An 18892-nucleotide genomic window follows, 5' to 3' on the forward strand; every position below is an offset into this window, starting at 1 on the left:
ATTGTTCATTTGCTGTCTTGTCTCTTCTACTCTTCATTCTTGCACTTCTCATACATTTCATGATATTTCTGATTTCTCTGGTAATTTCCAACCTGCTCTCATCCACTTCTACTGGTTAATTATCTTCTTATGACTATTTTTTTGTTGTTCATTTTTCTGTTTTTGTCCATTTTCCTATAACTTGACCATACTTTTTCAGGTGAGGACACTTGCCATTGCCTTAATGGGATTCTAGGCCTGGACAGAGCCTTAAATGTGGCTTGGTCCAAACTTCTTTTATAGAAATGAGGGCACTGAGGACTTAGAAGACCCAGCTGTCCATGTCACAACTAAGCTAGTGATAGGGTCAGAGCAGGAGTCCAGCTTTCCTACAAAGTTTTGCCTGTGCATCCTCCCTTAGATTGCAGGCTTCCTTCTGTGCCTGGAAGTTTCCATGTGAAATTTTGTCTCCTTAAGTGTAAAATCTGTTTATGATGAAAAATGAATGTTACCATAATTATTCCAATAGACAGATACTTAGACTATGTTGGATAGATGTACTAACAAAATTTTAAGGCTTCCCACAGCTCTGTGTTATTAAACCTTTGTGTGGGAAATAATAGAATTCAGAGATTAGAGATAAAAAAAAAAAAAAAAAGGAGAAGCATCTGCCTTTATTTGGTGGAAATGTTTATAGTAGTTTTCTTCTTGTTTGCCTGGGTTCAATAGTGAGAAAGCTTTAGTGAAACTTATGAAGCATTTGCAAATTATTGCAAAATTCCTGCCCTCCAAGCTGCTGGAAATTTTTTTTCATGTTTAGTTTTTTTTGTGGCTTTGTCACGGAATTATAAAAGAGTATAAGTTAGTTTTTGCTTTTTTAAAAAAAAAATTGTTTTATTCATATATACGAACATTTGAGAAACTTAGTGTGGAGAACATGACTGAGTTACTTTGCACCAAACTGTTAAGAATATTAACTGAGTTAGTGCTCGCCTCGGCAGCACATATACTAAAGTTGGACCGATACAGAGAAGATTAGCATGGCCCCTGCGCAAGGATGACACGCAAATTCGTGAAGCGTTCCATATTTTTCATCTGTAACAAAAATTAATTAATAAAAAAGAAAAAAAAGAATATTAACTGAATTAAATGGGAGTATTTTATATTAAATGGGAGAATATTAACTGAATTAAATGGGAGTAGAATATAATAGACTCTGGAACACAGAGTCTCTATCACCAACACTGCGTATTCAAGGATGAAAAGAAGAAGAGAGTAACAGAGTTGTTGTATGTTTAATGAACGAAGGATTCCATTCTGAAGAAATAAGATAAAGCAAATCAGGAGTTTCATTTGTGTCTTACATGGAGGAACCCAATAAGGTAAAGCCAGATACGTCTCAGAGACTTACAGAGATGATCTTAAGTTGTATGATACTACCATTATCTTGCTCTAGTTTCAAACGAATGATCGGTAGTAAGAATAGTCTTCTCTGATAGTGACTCGAACCTTAGATTTCTCCTTCCCCACCAGTTTATGGTGATATGAACACTTTATGAAAAAAACAAAAGCAAAAATTAGAAGTAGCTTTTCATCAGTTAAAAATAAAAAAAGATCTCCCATCTCTATTTCTTCAAGGACAGGTTTCTACTTTTGTCTTTCTGCTCATTAGGAGCAGGATGATGAATGGCAGTTTCCAGATGTATTTCTGAAAAAGATGGATTTCTGAGAAACAGCTGTGTTTGATTAACCCTCTTGTTCCTGGGACAGTTGAGTAAGTGGGAAGTAGAGAGAGATATGGATCACAGAAGGACCAATGTGAGCAGTTACTTCTTCTGTCCTTGTTTTGCTTGTGTCTGCGTTTGTGTGTTTAATCTAGGATGTTAAAATAACTTAACCTAGGATTTAATCTGTGAAATTTCAAAATTAAACCTTCAATAATACATGTGGATAAAACTTCATTCTTCAAATAGGTTTTCTGATTTATAAAATTTAAGTTTACTATCCTTGGCATTATAGCCGGATTGTTTTACTAAAATGCAGATCTAACCTTGCCACCTCCCTGATTGTGGTCCTGTTGTGGAAGTCCCCCAGATCCTAAGCAATAGTTACATAAGCCCTTTGTGCTTTGCCTTCTCTTGGTCTCCCCAGACTCATTTCCTTCCCCTCCCTGCTTTGCACTTGACATTTTATACTCTAGTAATTCTTTCACACTCTGTGCTGCTCAACATTTCACAACAATCCTTCTCTGTGGAATACTCCTGTTTTTGTTTTACTGTTTTTTTAACTTGGTTGACTCTTGCTGGATAAGCCATCATTCTCTCCAGAAAGTCTTCCCTCAAACTGGGTAGGATGAAGGGCCCCTTCTCTAGATTCTATGGCTTCTGGCTTTTTAATAAATATATTACAATTTTGTTCAGGTGTTATTTAACATTTTAGCTGATGAACATCTTATAGGAGGAGACTATACCTTATTCATTTTTTTTCATGTGTTGAGTGCAGTGCCAAACACATCATATGTGCAGAGTAAGTCTTTGCCAGCAACTTCTGAATATTAGGCATTCAACTCAACTAATGTTTCAGTTATTTTTTACTTAGTAGTAAAACTGAACAGAAAAACCACAGGAAAGTTTCATAGTGATAAATGGTAAATAACAGTTATGTCAGGAAGTGAGTAACAGATTATTATTTTTCTCTTAGTATTTTTAATGAGTTTAGATAAATCCACTGCTTGTGTAAAAAATATATGTACATATAGCATGTGCAGTAAGGGTCACAGATAGTACTTAGAATTAAGGGTTATGAGAAAGGTTCTTAGATGTCTTCCAGGACAATCACCTGTGGTTTTTATAATATTTTTGATAAATAGTCATGTAATTTCCACCTAAACACCTCCTTTAATGGCCCTTCTTTATCCTACTAAGCATCTCATTCTATTTTCAAACCATTTTAATTTTCAGAAAGTTTTTAATACTAACTCAAGTGTACCTTTCTATACTTTTATACCTTCCTTTGCTTCAAGAAGAAAATACAATAAATCTAGTCTCTCTTCTTCCTTAAACCTTGTAGATAATGGTGAGTCATCAAATGTCCCACAAGACTTCCCCTATCCAGGTGGTTTCCTTAAGTCCGGCAATTGTTCTTCATATTTTGGGGGTTCTGTTTCTCTCACGGTGCCAGTCACCCTCTATGCTGTGCTTCAGTGTGCACAGAAGTGAGTATGTTATTCTAGGTTCATTTGTCAGTATAAATTTGAGCAGGACTCTGGCAGACATCCCTCTGAACACTGGACTTTGGTTCCTGAAGCCTGAGATTGCATTTGCTTTTTTTGGTAACCATGACACTTTGCTGACATGCATGAAACTTTCAATCAAGGAAATCCTCTACGGCTGTTCACCTCGTATTATTGCTAAGACTTTCTGTGATTTGGTTGTGCTGTTTATGTTTTCTGAATAACACTACACAAGAAACTTTCAAATCAACAGACATTGACCAACCATTAATAATATGTGTAGATCAAAACTAGGATATGTGTAGACAGCGCCCATGTCTGAAGGTGTAGAAAGTATTTTCTAATAGTTTTTTTTTTTTAATTTTTTTTATTTACTTGTTTTCTTTTAGGCATGGAGACAATGAAATTGTAAAGTCATCAAACCATTTAGTAACTAAAATTTCAGAATTAGTCAATTCAAATCAATATGGCTGTTTAAATCAGTGTCTTTGCAAGATTATATATTCAGTCCAAGGGGATTTTATTTTTTTAGTTATTAGGATAATAAAATATTTTTTTGAGTGTCTGCCATGAGTTTAGTACTCAAATACTTTGTTAAATCTCTACCTTTCAATTGTTTTTAAAGTCAGTGAGTGAACCACACAAGAAAATTATTCTATTTTCAGTTCATTTTATTCTTTTGATCTCAGAACTCTAGTGTAGTGCAGTTGGCTCCATATGACCTTTATCTATCTCTAAACATCAAATATATCTTTCTCCATGGCACCCTGAGGAGATTAATAAGTGTCCCCATGCAGGTGTCTGGAGCAGGCTCACTGCTGGGATGGCCAAAAAGCCTTATCAAGGCCTTGCTTGTACCCGTTCTACTTAAAAACAGATTGTGTCTAGAGGCCCCGGCTCCTGGAAAAAAATTTTTTTTTTCATTTATTCTAAAACAAATTACCAAATAAAGCACTAAGTGGAGAATCCAGACGAAATATTTCTCTACCCAGCTGATAATAAAAATAATTAAACCAACCTACCGTGCTGAGCAGGCTTGTAGCAAGGTAAGTTACAGCAGTTGCAATAGATGCAGACACAGATGAAAGCTGGTGTTGGACAGATCTGTGCATTTCAAATGACCATCCTTAGCAATGATAGCAGAAGACCCCATCTTAGATTCAGAAAAGCAGCTCACAGCCCTTCTGGGTATGGTTTGCAACATTTTAAATATGTTTTTATTGATATTTTTTTCTTTTTTAGAAAGAGAGAAAGGGAGGGAGAGATAGAAACATTGCTGTGAGAGAGACATATCGATTGGCAGCCTCCTACACAACCCCCACTGGGATGGAGCCCACGACCCGGGCATGTGCCCTGACCAGGAATCAAACCAGGACCTCTCAGTCTATGGGATGATGCTCAATCCACCGAGCAACACTGGCCGGGCGGTTTGCAACATTTTAAAAAAACACACATTAAGTGTGCTTGTCTGTGTGACTGGTGAAGGTTTTTTATGGGGCTCAGATAAATAAGTATAAAGGGCCTGCCTAACTTGATCTAGGATTTGTCTGCTTTCAAGAGTGGCAATGATATGAGCACAACTTCTGATTTATGAAGGGTAGGCTTTGCTCTTGTTACCCAACCATTTTAGCCTTTCTGAGCATCATCAAGTTTAGGAAGTATATGACTTCTCTTAGTACTAAAAATCACTAGGAGTCCTGTAGCCTACAGTTATCACTTGGAGCAATGGAAATTTCTGTAATTTCTTAGTACTTATTAGATCTTGATGAAATTCTAGAATACTATAGAATATCTTCAGTGTTTGAAAAGTGAAGAAACACACATTTTATTTCAAATGGCAGACTGAACAAATCAGCTATAACTCATTTTCTTATGGCATTGTATATAATTTGTTTTTAAAAAATCTGTTTAATCCTTCTCAGATTATTACAAACCATACCAAAAAAAAAAAAAAAAAGAAGAAGAAGAAAAAGAAATGTCAAGCTGCCTAGCTGTTGAAACAAGAAACATATTTCATCTAGTAAGTAATAAAAATAATTTTGCTGCTGGTGACAGTAATGAGATCATAGATTTCTTTAGCTGGAAAAATTAGCTCTAGACCAGCAGTATTTAAGAAGTTGTTCTAAGTAATATAATTTTAAAAATTAGTGAAGCAAGACTTTCACTGATTTCAGAAAGAGTAACACGAATACCTTGTATATACATAGCACTGTTAAATTTATAAATCACTTTTTACATTTCAAAGTGGCAGAATCCAAATTTGCTGTTCTGTTTGCCACCCATTATTGATTCAATAAAACTCAGTCAATCCAAGTCTTCTTGACTTGATAAATTGATAGAAGACTGTGTATTTTCATCTATTGTAAATTTTGATATTATGGTGGCTTCCCACTTACTGAAATGATGAATTCAAAAGACCAACAAATGGGGCTTTAAAAAATATCAATAACCTATTAAGAATTTGATCTGGAGGACTCAAATCATTCAGTTTCTTCTGTAGTATTCAGAAGATTCCTGTTCTGCCTCTGTAGGCTGAGTCTAGAATCTTACTGCTCTTGGGTAGAAGGAAGACATGATGATATAGAGAGAAATAAGCAAAGTTTGCCCTTCCAATCTGGATGGATTATGGAAATAGGGAGAAAGTCAGGGTCCTTGTTTCTCTTCTTCTCTTAGCGCCCAGCATGGAACAGGGAAGGGTTTGTTGCTTTAAAACGTTTTACCCATATTGGAATGAGGGAACCAAAGACGCTTTTGCTCCTTTGGACCAGTGTGGTGAAGACTGAAGCCCTGCAGGAAAAGTACGGCATGGGCTTGGCACTATGGCCGCACGGCTTATGGGTAAATAAAGGTGGTGTTGGAGCTCAGGTCAGCAAATCTGCATCCCCTGGGCCTGTCAATGATATGTAGAGGACTTTTAAGTTACTTTATGTCCAAGCGAGGGGAGGTGGAGATGTTTAGGATCATGGGAAAGAAGAGGCTCTGATATAGGACATAGTTCATTTTGGATAAGGGCTTAAAGATGAGGATAAATAACTTAGATCATGGGTTCCAACAGTGACTGTCAGCACATGTCCTCAAATGGCCAGGCATGCCCATTTGTACCTCTTCACTCATCTGTCTGTGCTCATCAGGCTCTGGCAGTAAAGACTCAGTGAGAACCCAGGTAACCCATGTGGCTCTGAGGACCCCCTTTCCTCCTCTATCATTGTCACATATGATTATTGCTGCTACCTCAACCAGCCACCATGAGGATTGGGAGGGAGAGGAGATTTTACCCAAATAGATCAAGCCATTAATCAAATGCTTCATTATAGCATCAAATGAAGTTTGCTGGATTGGAAAGGCTTTTCATTTTTTTCCAGCTTTCTTTAGGGGATAGGGGCTTATGAAGATCATATGGGTTATGGAAAGAAAATATAATTTCCTATATTTTGTCAAAGCAAAGATGCCATTGACTAATAGAAAAAAACATTTTTTTTTGGTATGAATTACTGAGGAAGGAAAAAACTGCTGTATCAGTCAGGGTTCAACTGGAGAAACAGAACTAGTAGGAGATGTATATTAAGAGATTTACTGCAAGAAATTGGCTTGTGCGATTGTAGGAGTTAGCTAGGCAAGTCTGAAATACTGAGGGCAGTTGTTTGGTAGAGAAGGCTGCAGCTGTTGGCATGAGCTGAAGCTGTTTCCACAGGCAAAATTGCTTCTTCATCAGCTTTGCTCTTAAGGCCTTTCATCAACAGATTGTACCAGGCCCATCTAGGTTAAGATAATCTCTTTTATTTAAAATCAACTGATTATGTCCTAAAATCACATCTATAAAATACCTTAATAATAACACCTATATTAGTGTTTGATTGAATAGCTGGGGATTGTAGCCTAGTCAAGTTCACACATAGAATTGACCATCATAGCTATCAGGTAAACTATGGCACATTATGGGAAGATACACGTCAATTTTAGAGATGTTAAAATGTAAAAAAGTGTACATTTTAAACTTTGTGAAATACAGTGCATTTTCTGGGTGTAGTGTGAGTAAATGTAGAACTCTACTTGAAAGACAGCAATTTGCTATAAGATGCTATTAAAGGGCAAGCAGGTAATAACTTTTAAGACTAGAATTTGGGACACTTTATTCCTTATATTATGCATCTGCAAAATGACCTTACTACCAAGGCCTAATTAAGTAGGGTAAGAATACTAAATACCCTTTCCCTCTTCCCTACTCCCTCTTTTTTTTTAATTAAAAAAAATTTTAGTTGAATTTATTGGGGTGATATTGGTTAATAAAATGATACAAGTTTCAGGTGTACAATTCTATAATACATCATCTGTATACCAAATTGCTGTCTTTAAGTTTATAATCACTTCTATTTCCATGGTTCCCTGAAAACTTAATGACCCCAAGGTAGGGCTGATGAAGAGGGAGGCAGCATGAAATGAAATATGCAATCACTTAAACACAGGCTCTGTCCTGGGATTAGCATCAACAGATTCCAGGACAAAGCCACAGAGCACCTGTGGTTCTTTGAAAAGTATCTTGAATGACAGCTGTCAAAACGCCCATCTGGGGGTTTCTTCTGCTAATTGAGGTCTTCAGCATTATTTTAACTCTTTGTCTGATAATAAAAACTCTCTGAAAAAAATTAGAACTCTATTACATAACCTCATTTAGTAATTCTGGAGATTAGTAGCGATTTTATGACCCTGTAATTTGTAATTTTAGAAATTAGTAGTGATTTTGACCACTCATTAGCATTCAGGAAGACTGAGATACAAAGAAAGGGAAGATATTTTCTGAGGGTCACTTTAGGTAGGGTTAGAATTAGGATCCAGTTTTCTTTCTCATTGTCCTTTGAGTCTAGAGCTGTTCATTTTATTAGAATCAGGAAAGCAGATTGGTGAATTGTGATCCCCCCACTGGTGTTCCCGATCACTGAAGGGTTCCAAAGGGTATAAGGACTACTTCAAGAAACCTAATATAAAGTGCACATTTAATGTGAGGTAAAGTTCATGGGCTAAATAAGATATTAAGTTGCTTTGCCTGTGACCAGAGTTCTATCTAGTTCCTTAGGTCACTTTGTTTTCATATGCTGATCAGAAGCTCTGATTATCAGTTAAATGTATTCTGTCGATCATTTACTTTCTTGCTCTCTAAGCCATTGTCTACCTTCCCTGTTCTGCTCTGTATCAAAGGGAACTACATTTCCCAGGTTTGCTTGCACACTGATTTCTGAGTAGGTTAAGCTAATGGTAGGCATCCGAGGAGGTCTAGAGAATGGGAGAAGGGGAGAAACCAGGAATCTCTGCCTTGGGCTATGCCTCCTTCACTGGTTGTGTTTCCTGAGCTACTCAAACTTTCATTGGACAGTTCTAGGGTCCCATCCCATCAGGCAGCCTCCACTGTGGTCCTTGTTCCTGCTGGACTCTATCAGCAACATCTCCTTTCTCTATTCATTCAGCAACAGGAATGGCAACGGCTTCTTGCTCCTGCAATGTTCTGGGTCGCCTTGCCTTGGGAACCCTGGGTGCTCTCTTTCAGCTTTCCTATCATCTGTTCAATCAGTTTCTCATATCCAGTTCTCTCTGTTCAGAATTCCTAGAGTGCTTTGTTTTCCTCCCTGAAATTTTACTGATATACAGGATTTTTAAAATTACAGTGGGTAAATAAATCACTTATTACATGAGAGATACAAATTTGGTGAGATGCTATCATTTCCCTCTTGCATGGCTTCCAAGAGGAAAAAATATGAAAAAGAAGGAAAGTGTCCTTGGAGTGGATGACTTGGGAACCCCTGAGCAATGAGGGCATTCAAGGTAGCACTAAAGGGAAATGAGTCCCAGAGAAACAGGGGGCCTTGTCCATAGTCACTCAATGAGTTGGTAAATGAATAACCAAGACCAGAGCTCAGTTACTTCCAGACACATTTTGCAAAGTGAAATTGAAAGGGCATTTGCATCAGAGAGGTTAGAATCCCTGCTTCACTGCTCATTTGCTTTGTGACTTTAAGCAAGTCACTTATTATCTCTAAATCCTGGTTTTCTCATCTTTAAAACAGCAATAAACTTCACAGGATTTGTGAAACTGAAAGCAGTTACTTTAAAAAGTGTTTGGCAGGGTGCTTGGCCAGAGAGTCACTAAGTATGTTACCTTTCCTTCCTTCCATGCATGATTTTTCTATAACAGTATGTAGAACAATCAAAATATCCAAGGGGTGTGTGTATGTGTGTTTTAAGTTTTCTTAAAATTTCTCCTTTCTTTTTTTTTTTACTGACTTGCAACAAAAGAAATTAAATGAGCTGACAAAATATTTAATTAATATAACTCAATGCTTTTAAAAAATGCCTTCAATTGTGCCCTCAGTACCCTCCTCTTTGCCATCTTTAGTTGCCATTTTGCCCCTGAAGACATTAGAAGGACAATTATGTCTGAATGAAGTTATGTATGCTGTGAACCTGCTCTGTGACACGTGGCAATCAGCAATCATTTAGGACTGCTTTCTTCCATTTTCTAATTGGTTATAGACCAAAAGTAGATTCTCTTACTCAAAAAAATGATTCTTTCTGCCCTGGCTGGTTTGCTCAGTGCTTAGAGAGTCGGCCTGCGGACCAGAGAGTCCTGGGTTCAGTTCCTGCTAGGGGCATGAACCTTGGCTGCAGTTTTTGTCCCCGGCTCCAGTTGGGGTCGTGTGGGTGGAAACTACTAAATTTCTCTCTCTCTCTCTCTCGTGTCGATGCTTCTCTCTCTCTTCCTCCCTCTCTCCCTTCTGCTCTATCTGAAGACAGGTGCAAAAGTGTCCTCGGGTGAGGATAAAAAAGAAAAAAGAAATGATTGTTTTAGCACTGGCTGGTTTAGCTCAGCAGTTAGAGCATCAGCCTGTGGACCAAAGAGTCACGGGTTCAATTCCAATCAACAGCATGTACCTCAGTTGCGGTTTGTCCCTGGCCCTGGTCAGGTCGTACGGGAGGCAATCAGCCAATGTGTCTCTTTCACATTGATGTTTTTCTCTTCCTTCCTCCCTCTCCCTCTTTCCCTCCCACTCTATTTGAAGATAAATAGAAAAATATCCTATGGGTGAGGATTAAAAAAAAACAAGATTCTTTCAGAGGTCTGCTCCTACAGGCACAGGCTTTGAGGGCACCAAACTCTTGGCCCAGTTGAAAAGCTGAGCTGTGAATTTGAGGAAAAAGATGATGGCAGGCAGGACCAGAGTGAGGGTGAGTGTGTAAGTGAGTGTAAGAGAGAGTGTGAGTGGATGAGAGTGTGAATGAGCAGACTCAAGCAGTGCAGAAACATGAGGCAGAATGTTCCTGTACTGTGGATGTGGAACATCTGGTTACCGCAATAAGTGGCATTTCAGGGCACTTTTCCCTGCACAGCCAGAAGGCCCCACCATCTTGGAAGATCCCTGGTCTTCTCTGGGAGAAGATAGCAGGGAGCGGATAGGGCTGAGTAAACTGAGTCCATTAGTGCGCCTTGCACCATTGGACCAATGGACACCACTGTGTCAACGTAGACCAGCACACAGTAGTGGCTGTCAAGGTACTTGCTTGGAGAAGCAGCAACTGGCTAGGAGCTGAGCACCATCCCCCACAGCAGGAGCCTGATCAGAGCCAAACATCACCCCCAGCAACAGTAGCACCAGCTTGGGAACCCAGAACCTTCCCCCACAGCAGCAGTGACTGGGCAGAAGTGGAGTCCCACCCTCAAGAGCAGCTGAGGCTCAAGAGCTGAAACACATCCCCAGCAGCAGAAGCTGGGGCAGACATACATCCTCAGGCAGCAGCAGCACAAATCAGCAGCTGAAACCTATCCTCAGCAGCATCAGCAGAGGCTGATTAGGAGTGGTGCCCCAGCCCAAGCAGCAGCAAGGCTCGGGCAGCCAAGACCCACCCCTGACAACTGCAGCAGTGGATTTGGAGTGGAACCCTTCCCCCAGCAGCAGCAAAGTCCCGGAGATGAGCATGCTCAGCCGCGAACAGCAGCAGAGGATTGGGAGCTGATAGCACTCCCTGGCAACAGCAGCAGCAGTAGCAGGGCAAAACGGAAGCTGACACTCACTCCCAGCAGCATCAGCAGTGACTGATCAGGAGCTGAGCCCCACAAGGCAGCAGTGCACCCTAGAAGCACACAAGCTGGAGCCAGAAACCCAGGAGTGCACCAGCTGGAACATGCTTACCACAACAGACCAATACTAGCCACAAGTTGTCAATCTTCCAGGACCCACAGCAAGCAAGAGGTGCCAAGCACTGAAACAGTCTGGGAGACACAGAAGTCTTATTTGATACACAACAACCTGCCTACACATCCCAACATTCCTTACCCAGCCTAGAATGATCAGACTGATAAAATGGTGAGACAAAGAAACAACACCCAAATGAAAGAAAAGGAGGAATCACAAGAAAAGGAAATACATAAAATAAAAGCATGCAACTTGTCAGAAAAAGAATTCAAAGCAATGATTTTAAGGGTGCTCAAAAAATTTAGTGACAACTACAAGCAACTTAATGAGAATTATAAACAGCTCAAGGAGAACTATGTCAGCCTAAAAAAAGAGGTAGAAGCTATGAATAAAAATCAAGTGGAAATAACAAAAGAGATAGCTGATATGAAAAATACCTAAGAAGGTCTCAATAGTAGATTAGAAGGAGCTGAAGACCCAATCAGTGACTTAGAAAACAAGGTAGAAAATAAAAAAACAAATGGGAAAAAAATTAAAAAGAAGGAGAAGAGTTTAAAGGAGCTTTGGGACAATACAAAACAAATCAACATTATCATCATAGGGGTACCAGCAGGAGAAGAATTGGAGAAAGGAATAGAGAACCTGTTTGAAGAAATAATGACAGAAAAATTTTATAATTTGGTGAAGGACAAAATCAGACAAGTCCAGGAAACACAGAGAATCCCAAGCAAGATGAACTCTAAAAGACTCAGAGCTAGACACATAATAATTAAAATGGTAAACATCAAAGACAAAGAAAGAATCTTAAAGGAAGCAAGAGAAAGACAGAATGTTACCTACAAGGGAGCTCTCATTAGACGGTCAGCTGATTTCTCAATAGAAGCACTGCAGGCCAGAAGGGAGTGGCATGAAGTATATAAAGTAATGAAAGGCAAGGGTCTGAATCCAAGACTACTCTATCCAGCAAGGCTATCAATTCAAAATTGAAGGTGAAATAAAGAGCTTCACAGACAAAAAAAAGCTAAAGAAATTTATCACCACCAAACCGGCACTGCAAGAAATGCTAAAGGGACTGCTGCAAACAGGAGAAGAAATATATATATAGAGAGGAACACAGGCATAAAATAAAAATGGCAACTAATAAGTATCTATTAATAATAACCTTAAATGTAAATGGCTTAAATGCTCCAATCAAAAGAAATAGGGTAGCTGACTGGATAAGAAAACACAATGCATATATATATACTGTCTATAAGACACTCACCTCACAACAAAAGACTCACACAGGATAAAAGTGAAGAGATGGAAAAAAATTTTCCAGTCAAATGGAAATGAAAAAAAAAAAAGCTGGTGTAGCGATACTCATATCTGATAGGATAGACTTAAAAATGAGGGCCATAAAAGGAGACAAAGAAGGTCGCTACATAATATCAAAAGGATCAATCCAACCAGAAGATATAACCCTGGTAAATATATATGCTCTAAATATAGAAACACCAAAATATATTTAAAAACTTCTGGAGCACTTCAAAGCAGAGATCAATAGCAATACAATCATAGTGGGGGACTTCAACACACCACTGACACTACTGGATGGATCTTCTAGAAAAAAAAATTAACAAGGACACAGATTCTTTAAATGACAAACTAGATCAGTTGGACTTCATTGATATTTACAGAACATTTCACCCCAATGAAACATACATTCTTCTCAAGTGCACATGGGACATTCTCAAAGTTAGATCACATGCCAGGACACAAAGTAAGTCTTTACAAATTCAGGAAGATTGAAATCATATCAACCATCTTCTCAGATCACAATGGCATGAAACTAGAAATCAATTACAATGAAAACACTCAAAAGCATTCAAACACATGGAGGCTAAATAGCATGTTATTAAGCAATGAATGGGTTACCAAGAAGATAAAGGAAGAAATCAAAAAATTTCTGGAAACCAATGAAAATGAACACACAGCAATACAAAATCTATGGGACACAGCAGAAGCAGTCTTGAGAGGGAAGTTCATAGCAATACAGGCCTACCTCAAGAAAGAAGAAAAATATCTAATAAACTATCTAACCCAACAATTTAAAGATTTAAAAAGAGAACAAAATGAAAAACCCAGAGTTAGTACAAGTAAGAAAATAATAAAAATCAGATCAGAAATAAATGTCATAGAGACTAAAACAATACAAAAGATCAATGAAACCAAGAGCTGGTTCTTTGAAAAGATAAAAAGATTGATCAATCTTTAACCAGACTCACTGAGAAACAAAGAGAGAGAACCCAAATTAATAAAATCAGAAATAAAAGAGGCGAAGTAACAATGGACACCACAGAAATACAAGAGAATACTATGTAAGAAAATACTATGAACAATTATATATCAACAAATTCAACAAGCTAGGCAAAATGGACAAATTCTTAGAATCATATGGTCTTCCAAAACTCAACTGGGAAGAGGCAGAAAACCTGAACAGACCAATAACAATTAAGGAAATTGAAGAAGTGATCAATAAAATCCTAGCAAACAAAAGCCCTAGTTCGGAATGCTACACAGGGGAGTTTTACTGAACATTCAAAGAACCATCATCTATTCTCATCAAACAATTCCAAAAAATTCAAGAGGAAGGAAGACTTTCAAGCTCTTTTTACAAGGCCAGCATAATCCTAATCCCAAAACCAGATAAAGACACTACAAAGAAAGAAAATTACAGGCCAATATCCCTGATGAACATAGATGCCAAAATCCTCTACAAAATCTTAGCAAATCAAGTCCAGCAATATATTAAAAAAATTATACACCACAATCAAGTAGGATTTATTCCAGGGATGGAAGGCTGATACAATATTTGTAAATTGATAAATGTGATACACCACATAAAAAAAATAAAGGATAAACATCATGTGATCTTATCAATAGACATTGAAAAAGCATTTGAAAAATATCCAACATCCATTTTTGATAAAACCTCTCAGCAATGTGAGAATAGAAGAATCATATCTCAACATAATAAAGGCCAATTATGACAAAGCTACAGCCAACATCATACTCAATGGGCAAAAATGAAAAACATTTCCTTTAAGAACAGGAACAAGACAGGGATGTCCATTTTCATCACTGTTTAACATAGTACTGGAAGTTTTAGCCACAGCAATCAGACAAGAAGAAAAAGATAAAAGGAAGCCAAATAGGAAAGGAAGAAGTGAAATTGTCATTATTTGCAGATGACATGATATTGTACACAGAAAACCTGAAGACTCCATAAAAAAACTACCAGATTTAATAAATAAATTTGGCAAAGTAGCAGGATAAAAAAAAAAATCAACATCCAGAAATCATTGGCATTTTTATACACCAATAATGAACACAAAGAAAGAGAAACTAAAAAAAAAATCCCATTTACCATTGTGGCAAAAAAATTAAGATACCTAGAAATAAATTTAACCAAAAAAGTAAAGGACCTGTTTGCAGAAAACTACAGGACACTGACAAAAGAAATAGAGGAAGATATAAAAAAGTGGAAGCATATACCTTGTTCATGGACTGGAAGAATTAACATCATTAAAATGTCCATACTACCCAAAGCAATCTATAGATTCAATGCAATCCCCATTAAAATATCAATGACATATTTCACAGAAGTAGAACAAACATTCCAAAAGTTCATATGGAACCAAAAAAATCCCCGGATAGCCACAGCAATCTTGAAAAAGAAAAACAAAGTACGAGGGATCACAATACCGGATATCAGGTTATAGTACAAAGCCATTTTAATCAAAACAGCCTGGTACTACCACAAGGACAGGCATATAGATCAATGGAACAGAACAGGGAACCCAGAAATTGACCCAAGGCAATATGCTCAATTAATATTTGACAAAGGAGGCAAGAGAATACAATGGAGTAAACACAGCCTCTTTAATAAATGGTGTTGGGAAAATTGGACAGCTACATGTAAAAAAATGAAACTAGACCATCAGCTTATACCATACACAAGAATAAACTCAAAATGAATAGAAGACTTAAATGTGACTCATGAATCCATAAAAATCCTAGAAGAAAATTTAGGCAACAAAATTTCAGACATCATATGCAGCAGAATTTTCACTGATAGATCACCTAAGGCAACAGAAACAAAGGAAAAAATGAACATATGGGACTACATCAAACTCAAAAGCTTCTGCACAGCAAAAGAAACAACCATCAAAATGGAAGGGCAACCCACTGTATGGGAGAGCATAATTGCCAATGATACATCAGATAAGCGATTAATTTCCAAAATATATAGAGTACTCATTCAACTCAGCAAAAGGAAGACAAAGAACCCATGTAAAAAATGGGCAGAAGAACTAAATAGACACCTCTCCAAACAAGACATACAAATGACGAAGAGACATATGAAGAAATGCTCAACATCACTAATCATCAGAGATGCAAATTAAAATGACTATAAGCTACCCCGTTATACCTTCCAAAATGGCTGTCATCAACAAATCATCAAACAACAGGTACTGGCAAGGGTGTGGCAAAAAGGGGACTCTAGTATGCTGCTGGTGGGAGAGCAGACAGGTGCAGCCACTATGAAAAACAAAATGGTGTTTCCTCAAAAAATTAAAAATTGAACTTTCATTTGACCCAGTGATCCCACTTCTAGGAATATACCCTCAGAAGCCCGAAACACCAATCAGAAGAATATATGTACCCCTATGTTCATAGCAGCACTATTTATAATGGCTAAGATCTGGAAACAGCCCAAGTGTCCATCAGTAGATGAGTGGATAAAAACGCTGTGGTACATATACACAATGGAATACTATGGGCTGTAAGAAAGAAAGATCTGGTGTCCTTTGAGATAACATGGAGGGACCTGGAGGATATTTTGCTAAGCAAAATAAGCTAGTCAGAGAAAGACAAGTATCTCATGATCTCACTTATTTGTGGAATATAATGAACAAAATAGACCCAGAGACACAGAAGCAGGGTTCAGACTGACAAACTTCAGAAGAGGAGTTGGTGGTTGGAAATAGATAAATCAAAGAACTTATGCATATGGACAATGCACATGGACAACAATGTTGTTGCGGGGGGGGGGGGGATTAGAAACAGGAAGAGGGTTTCAATAGGGGAAAAAGGAGAAACATCTGTAACAAAAATAAATCAATTAAATAAAAAAAGAAAGAAAGAAAAAGTGATAAAAAAAGAAAAGCTGAGCTGCATGAAAAGATGTCAGCCTCATGGTTACAAGCAGTCCAACCCAGTCCAGTTACATACTGCTATAAAGGTGTAAATAAGCAGTTATTTATACTCCTCAACCCCGTTCTTCTCTTTTGAGATGCTGTTGCATTGGAGAGTGCCTGAAAGAGCAAGATTGCCTTGGCTTTCAAAATGCTTGTTAGCAAGTAACAACCTCCTCTTTCTCCACTCCTACTTCCCTCACCAATCTCATGTTTTGGAGACTGTGTTGCATGAATTTTTTATTGCCTTAGAATATTGTGGTCACTTCTTCATTGCACCTTCATATTCTTGGCTACATGTGGCAAGCTTCCTCACTTTGAATGAGTTTGGATTTAGAAAGTTATTGTTTAACAGTTTCCTTTCAGGTGATTCCATTTTGTGTAACCATGATGCAAAGTAAGCAGTGAGCTGGCTTAAAGCTTTAGGCAGGTCAGAAATATGGTAACAGAGTTCCCCCTGATTAATACTATAGGGTTACTATAGGGTTGCTTTTATTGAACTAATGGCTGAAATCAGATGAGGAGGGTAGGTTCTGGAGTCCATACTTGCCTAGCCAAGGCCACCAGAAACCTGGTGAATATAATTATGTTTAGAGGGCTAATCAGAGAGCTTTAAATTCTGTGCAGATGGCATTTCCACTCCCCATTTTAAAATGCTCGTTATATTTTTGCTCACAAAGTACCAGAAACAGAGGCCTCAGGAATGCAGTTCTATGCATGACCTGGAGTGATGGGACACCTCTATTTATGGCAAATGGCTTTGACTTTTGTAGGATTGGGTCATATTGTTACAGCTGCAAGACCAAAAAGGATTTGAATGATTATATTTTGACTAGAATTCTTCCTACACTTTTAAGGAACAGGGAAACTTCAGTTTCTCCCTTTCTCTCACCCAATCTCTTCTTACTTTCCCTTATTGTGTCTCTCTGCCACTTCCCTGAATCCCTGTTTTGGAGACTGTGTTGCACTAATCTTTTATTAATTATCATGGAATATTGTGCGCCACTCATATTGCGCATTGGTATTCTTGGCTACATATGGGGAACTTCTTCACTTTGAAGTGAGTTTGGATTCAGAAGGTTGTTTTTCTTGTGGTTTCCTTTCAGGCAATTCCATTGTATGTGACAATGATGCAGAACAGGCAGAGAGTTGCCTTGAGGCTTTGGGATGGGCCAGAATTATGGAGAAAGATTCCTCTTTGGTTAATGCTATAGGTGTGCCTGACTTTAGTGTCATCCCAGGGACACAGTTGATGGTTGACAACACAGAGAAAGAGTAAACAGAAGAGAATGAAGGAGTAGCATATGATTAAGAACAAAAATAGAAACACTCAGTGTCTGTAATAATTAGATGCCAAGAACATATCTAAGCATCTGAACTTTCCATCATAGCTATTATTTTTAGTTTAAAAACCAGGCATTGCAGTTCAGTGTACCTCATACTTAGTAGTGGGAAGGAGAACTAATATTTACCCATGTCTGTAATTTACCAGACCCTGTACTGGGCCCTTATTTGCATTATGTTATTTAAGCTTTGCAAGAACACTCTGAAATAAGAATGTATAGTAGTCTGTAAATGACATAGATCAAGTGTTCAGTGTGTGCGTGCACACACACACACACACAGGCACACACATGTGCCTACACTCCTGCTGGAATGTTTCAATTCAAATAACTGAGATGGTAGTAAAATAGCCCCAATCCTCAGCCTATAAACCTACTGGGGATTTTGGTTCTGGCTTGGCAAAATAAACCCAGCAGAACCCATATCTCCCATTGATTCCAACTAGAAATACTGGACAAAATACAAATAAAAGAAAACACTATTTGAAGACTGTGAAAACTAAACTAAAGCAGGCAGTGTGTTGAGGAGGGGCAAAACTTGCACAAATAACATATGGTAGTGAGATTTCAATTTCTTCCTTTTTTCTTATAGCTTCACACCAGGGGTGGGTGGGTACTCATTATGGAACAGTGAGGAAGTGATGGCTGTATTCTTCATAGAACCCAGTCATTCTGAGTAGAGGAACCAGGAAAAGGATCCTGTGGGAGCTGGAGAGTGCAGGGAGAATACCATCGTGGAGAGAAGTGGAAAAGAAGCCCTAACTCTATGCATGAATCCGCACAAGTCTCTGGCTTATTCTTGCACTACAAATGGGAGTGACAGATGTAATCAGAACAGCACGGGCTTTGACAACTAAATGGAAGTTTGAACCAGTGCCCACAGATGGCAAGACAGAACTTCAATGTGACCCAAACAAC

At 38.1% G+C, this 18892-nt stretch overlaps 1 non-coding gene across 1 annotated transcript; it reads left to right on the forward strand.

The window, feature by feature from the left end:
• The first annotated feature begins 964 nt into the window (after positions 1-964).
• LOC118623148 lies at positions 965-1071 on the forward strand. Its single transcript, XR_004958232.1, has one exon. It is a non-coding gene; the product is annotated as a U6 spliceosomal RNA (small nuclear RNA).
• The last annotated feature ends 17821 nt before the right edge of the window (positions 1072-18892 follow it).

Source organism: Molossus molossus, unplaced genomic scaffold (assembly GCF_014108415.1).
Source record: "Molossus molossus isolate mMolMol1 unplaced genomic scaffold, mMolMol1.p scaffold_m16_p_9, whole genome shotgun sequence".
NCBI classification, from domain to species: domain Eukaryota; kingdom Metazoa; phylum Chordata; class Mammalia; order Chiroptera; family Molossidae; genus Molossus; species Molossus molossus.